The sequence below is a fragment of the Cryptomeria japonica genome, chromosome 8 (genome assembly GCF_030272615.1).
Source record: "Cryptomeria japonica chromosome 8, Sugi_1.0, whole genome shotgun sequence".
Classification (NCBI taxonomy): domain Eukaryota; kingdom Viridiplantae; phylum Streptophyta; class Pinopsida; order Cupressales; family Cupressaceae; genus Cryptomeria; species Cryptomeria japonica.
In genome coordinates this window covers 226,183,779-226,190,299 of record NC_081412.1, presented here as the reverse complement: position 1 = coordinate 226,190,299, position 6,521 = coordinate 226,183,779, and positions in this window count along the sequence as shown.

Here is a 6,521-nt window from a genome sequence, read left to right as displayed (position 1 = left end):
ATGAGGGCGATCTATGGCCATGATGTCGTTTGTACAAAAAAGGAATTAATTGAGAGGTGATAGCTTAAAATAAAACTATGCATCCACTTACAAGGATTCAATTATAACTAAAATGAAACCTTTGAATTGAGAAGATAATCAAGTTTTATTAGCAATAGACTCGTATTATCTTTGCAATAGGGTGAGCGCAAGATTGAAGTTGAGATAGGGATACAAAGAGGGATATATAGAGGGGTAAGAGTGAGGGAGAGATTGGTAAAGAGATAGACATAGAGATAGAGAAGAAGATTAAGATATAGTTAGAGTCAAATATAGAGATGGAGAATGGGGAGAGGAAGATGGGGAGGAGAGAGATATGAGAGAGACCGAGAGAGAGGGGAGAGGAATATATAGATATAGAAGAGAAAAATAAATAGTTGAAGAGAGATGAAGATATATAAAGATAAAGATAGAGATAGAAAGTGATATATAGAGAGAGGGAGAGATATAGTTGTACTGAGAGATAGATATAGATGGATAGATGAATGAAGTGATCTAGAGAGATAGATATAGAGAGGAAAAGGGATATGGATATAGAGAGCCAAAAAGAGGGAGAATGAGAGAGAGATGGATGGATAGAAGCAGACATGTCTAGAGATTAGGGGAGAGATGACAATAGAGGTAGAGATGAAGATAGAGAAAGGAGAGGAGGACGTAAAGATAGAAAGAGAGGAGATATAGAGGGAGAGACAAAGAGGAAGAGATATAGAGAGATATAAAGGAAGTGGGAGAGATGATATATAGTGAGATAGACCTAAAGAGTTAGATATATATAGAGATGGGAAGAGGGAGAGAGATGAATAAATGGGCAAATAGAGATAGAGAGAGGGTAAGAGAAATGAAGGACATAGATGTATATTGGAAGAGAAAGAGAGATATAGAGATATATAGAAAGAAAAAGGGAGAGAGGTAGATAAAAAGAGATAAATAGGGTGATAGGGAGGGAATGGGGGGAGGGAGAGATGGGGAAAAATAGATAGGAGGGTAAGATAAAGAGAGGGATAGACCAAAGAGAGAGAGTGGGGGAAAATTGATATAGATAGAGGAAAATATAGATAGATAGAGAGGGATAGAGAGATACAAAGATATGTGTATAAAAAGTGATAGATAGATGAGCCAAAAAGAGATGGAGAAAAATATATATTGTGCAAGAGATATGGAGAAAATGAGAGAGAGAGGGCCAAGAGTGAGAGAAATGAGTTGATAAAGACAAATAGTAGAGAAAGGTTTAGACTTTAGAGAGATGGAGAGAGATAAAGAGGGGGAAAGATAGAGATAGAGAGATGTATAGAGAGAGGGAGAAACATGGATTGCGTATGTATATTAGAGATTATAAGTAGAGAAATATAAAAAAGAGGGAGTGATGGGGAGATAGGGAGAGATAAGATAGAAAGAGGGGGAGAAGCAATATATAAGGATATAAAGAGATAGATATAGGGATAGAAAGGATCTAGAGAGTAAATATAACTTGTAAAAGATAGAGGGGGTGAGAAACAGGGAGAGATATAAGGAGAGAAAAAGAGGAAGCAGAAGAAATAGAGATAAAAATGTGATGAGAATTAGAGAGGGAGAGATAGAGAGATAGAAAGATAAAGATATAGGAAGTGGTATATGGAGAGGTGTAGATGAAAATGGAGAGAGTGAGAGAGACAAAGAGGAGTGTATAATATCTAGAGATAGTGAGAAAGAATAGAGATGGGAAGGGAGAAATAGGCAAGAGTGTGTGTTTGTGTGAGTGAGAGAGATATTGATATAAAGATAAGGAGGGAGTAAGACAAAATGTGTGCGAGTAAAAGATATATAGAGATAGATATAAAGAGGAAGAAAGATATACAAAAAAGTAGAGAGAGGGGGAGAGGGAGAGAGATGATATAGAAGTAGAGAAATATAAAAAGAGGGAGTGAGAAGGAGAGAGAGAGATAGATAGAGAGAGGGAGAGATAGAGAGATAGATATATTGGGAAGGATAGAATAGGAAAAGAAAGTGATATAGGGTGACGTGAGGATATATAAATAAAGAAGAGATACGTAGATGGAGATAATAATTAAATGACATGCTACTGTCAACATAACTCCCCAAAGACATATGATATCCTTAAATTATTTGCATGGAATGACTAATCAAAAGTTAGTTACTCTTTCTTTCTCTCTTGCTCTAAACATTTGATTTAGGTGTTAAGTTGAAATTTATTTTATTATATAAATTAGATTAAAATTTAAATATTATTATTCTAATATGAATAAAATTGAAATAAGAAAAAAATATAAATTCCAATATCTTTTAATTATTATTTGTAATTCCATTAAAAAACACATAATTAGAATACAATTTTAATTTAATTAAAAATCAACCCTTAAAATAAGTGGAAGAATTAGAATAAATATATAAATAATATAATATCTAACCAAAATAGATAATATTAAAAGAAAATAGTAAGAAATGAAAGATTTTAATTCAAAATATAAACATGTTATCGTAATTAAAATTTGAATAAGACAAATAATTATAGATTAAATTATAATTATTTTTAATTATTATAAAAAGACATAAATAATTAAAATAAATTTTAAACTTAATGAAAATTAACTTCTAATAAATAATAATAAAATGTATATTTTTTATTTTTTATTATTAAACATCTCTTTTTTAAATTTAATATAAATTAAAAATATTAATTTTATAGTCTTCATTCTTCTCCCCAATTTTAAATCATTGATTTCAATAAGTAGGTGCTTCACTTCATATAGGGAATGTTTCGACATAATAATTATAATATTATACAAATTTAATAGTGAAAAAATATATTTTACTTAAAAGCATAATCCTAATTTAATTTACAAAAACTATATAATTATAATTATAATAATTTAATTTAATTATAAATATAATAATTAAATTAATCTAAAATATAATTACTAATTTTTAGTATAATATTATATTATTTTTTATATTATATAATATTAATGATAATTAGTTTTAATAAAATAACTATTAATAATTATTAAAGTAAAAATGCACATCTGAGTTTCCTTCCTCTGTGTATTTCAAAGGGTTTTTTTTGCGCAATGGAAATCGGGGTCGTAATTTGAAAAATTGGCAAAAGAATGGCCAAAAGCAGTTTCATCATGCTAGGGTTTCTGATAGTAGGGCTCGAGTTGGCCTGCCGAGTGACTCTGCTAATTCACAGCCATTTAACAAGTGCTCGGTTGGTCAAGAGCCGAATGTTGTTTTGCCCTCCTAGCCTGCTTCGTCCCTGGTTCTGTTAATTGATGCCTCAGATGTTTCTTTAGGAAAGAAGGCACATGATCTTTGAGCTTTGGCAGTTGTTATCCAGGTTTGGGGTGACTCTCTTCCTCTATCTAAGCTCCATTATAAAATAAATGTGCATTGGTATGGAACTTTATATTTCCATGTCCTCTCTGCAAGTTCGTTCATTGTTATTTTTGATTCTACATCTGCTAGAGATAAGGCATTGTGTGCTCCATTTTTCTGGCTTAGAAAAAATCTGATCTTTGTAGAAAATTGGAAGCCCTTTCACGCTTCCTCTAGGGTTGGTCCAAAACAGGTCCCCACTTGGTTTAAACTTCCTTTGTTGCCATCAGAATTTGTTGAATTTGATATTTTAACTAAAATTGGGGATTCTTTTGGTAAATTTTTGTTGTCTCATTTGGAATTTGAGGATGGGGTAGTGGTGGTAAAAATTTGTGTTTTAATTTCACCTAATCTTTCTCCACCAAAGTTTTGTAATATTTGGTCTCCTTTTGGTCTTTGGCATCAAACTTTGTTAAAAGACTCTGGAATTTTTGGCTGTTCTTCAGTGGTTATGGACTCTCCTCTATTTTTTCACATGAAAACCATTCAATTTGGCTCAGGTGGTATTGATTCCTCTTTTGATAGGGATGCAGAGTTGTTTGTTTGGACTAAGAATCGCTTAGATGTTTCTGCTGATAATTTACCTTCCCCCAAGAAGACTAGGTTCATGCTTGAAGCTTCGGCAAAGGCTTCCCTGCATTTTGTTCCTTCCCCGAAGTCTGGGTGTGTGAACGGTTGTCTTTTGAATAAATCTATTGATCCTAATAATACTTTACCTTTGGGAAACTCTTCTGTTGAGTTTGGGAAAGTTTTAGGGTCTGAGATACAATGTCTTGAAGGGTTGAAAACCTCATAACATCCTGGGGGTGTTGATGTTGTCCCAGATGAGCAGCTTATTGCTCAAGTGCAAGATATTACTAATACAAATAAGGTCTCTCTCAATTTTGATCTTGCAAATAAATTGATTTCTTCAATCTCAGTTGATTTGGGTAGTCTGGAAAATGACTTGGCTACTTTTCCTACTACAAACTCTTTTGATGTTCTTAATCTGGATAAAGTCGTAGTGCAATCAGATCTTGAACCATTTTCAGCTCTCATTCCTTTGGATAGGGTGGGTCAGGTGGCTTCGTTTCTAGATAATAGATTACCTCCAAACACTTCTTTGGGCAATACCGGTCTTCCTCTAGTACAAACCCCTCTTTCTCCCACTTTGTCAACTCCTAGGAAAAGAGGTCGGAAACCCAAATCTGTTAAAACTAAACTATAAATTGATGTGTGAATTTAGTCAACTCTTCTTTCCTCTTTAGAAACTTCCATAAAGAAGAGATCCATAAAACCTTTTAGTCCACCAGTCACAAGAGGCTTGGTGACTAAGCATAGTCTTCACAAGACTTTTTTGGTAAGTAAGGTTTCTCCGATTTCTTTGGAAGTCTCGAGGGGAGCATATGCTTCCCCTTAGGGCAAATGAGGATTTTATCATGGAATGTTAGGGGCCTAAATGCCACTAACAAATGATTCTTGATTAAGTCTTAATTGGACTTAATGAAGTGTGATGTGGTCATGGTATAAGAAACTAAGTTAAATCTCTCTTTGGCTGATAGGTTATTCTCTTCTTGGAGAGGGTGGGATTTTTGTGCTTCTCCTTCTTCAGGTGCTTTTGGGGGTCTTGCATTTCTTTGGAAAGATTGTAGTGTTCATTTCTCATTAATTGCTTCTTCATCCAACTAGATGCTTGGCCTGGTCAAAAGTAGGATAGCTAACTTAAAATTTTGGCTCCTTAACGTTTATGGGCCGTCTGAGGTTTTAGATAAAAGAAACCTTTGGGAATATTTGGCCTCCCTTGCTACCCCGCTGCGTAATGTTTTTCTAATTTTGGGGGGGGATTTTAATACAATTACTAGTTTGAATGAAAAGGTTGGGAGAATCATCCCTAATTACCATTCTATGTCAGATTTTTGCCTCTTCATTCAGTCATTAAATTTGGTTGATTGTAAACCGCTTAATCAGAAATTTACATGGACCAACATGCGTAGGGACTTTTGCCAAATTTCTAAGAGACTAGATCATTTTCAGGTTTCATAAAATTCATTCAGTTCAGGACAGGACTTTGTTTCCTCAGCTCTCCCCTTTACTGGTTCTGATCATTTTCCTATCTAGTTTACTATTTTTGAGGACAGGGCTCCTCGAAAGTTACCTTTTAAGTTTGAGCCAATGTGGTTTCGAGATCAATCTTTCCTTCCTTCATTAAAGAAATGGTGGTGTTCTGCTCCATTCTTTCCTGGATCCCAGATGTTTCAACTTGTTAAGAAGTTGGGTTACTTAAAATAGAAGATTAAGGTGTGGAATGTATTGCATTTCAAGAACATTTTCGAGGAAAAGGCCAGGATTTAGGAAGAAATTGAACAAATTAATAAGAGCATTATGGCTTTAGGAATGTCCTCTCTTTTGTATGATAGATTGAAGTTGTTGAACTTTCAACTTTCTGAGACTTTGGCTATGGAAGAATCTTATTGGAGGCAAAAGTCTAGAGATATTTGGCTCTCCGAAGGGGATAAAAATACTAAGTTTTTCCATTCCTCGTCCAAGCTCAAGAGACAGCGTAATCAAATTTCCTGTATTAATGACTCTAATGGAAAAAATTTGGTGGATGAGGAAGAGATTGCTTCTGAAGTGGCTAGGTTCTTTAAGTTAGTTCTTACAGTCGAGCCAGTTGCGTTAGATAATGAGATTGTGCAATTGATCCCCCCTTTAGTTTCTCAAGAAGATAATAAGAAGCTTAGGGCTCCCTTTACTCTAGCTGAACTGAAAGAAATAGTTTTCTCCATGCATCCGGAGAAAGCTCTGGGTCTGGATGGGTTTACAACACTATTCTTTCAAAAGTGTTGGGAGTTTATAGGGAATGACGTACCGCTAGCCTTGGAGGAATCTAGAAGAAATAGGTCTATTCTTAGAGAGCTTAATACTACTCTTATTGCTATCATTCCAAAGGTGGATAATCCTTCTTCATTCTTGGATTTTCATCTGATTGCTTTGTGTACTACTTTATATAAAATCTTTACTAAGACAATTTTGGTTAGGCTCTCTAAGCTCCTCCCTCGGATTGTCTCCCTTGAACAAGGAGGATTTGTACCTGGGCAAGAAACATCTAAAGGTGCGATTGTAGCTCATGA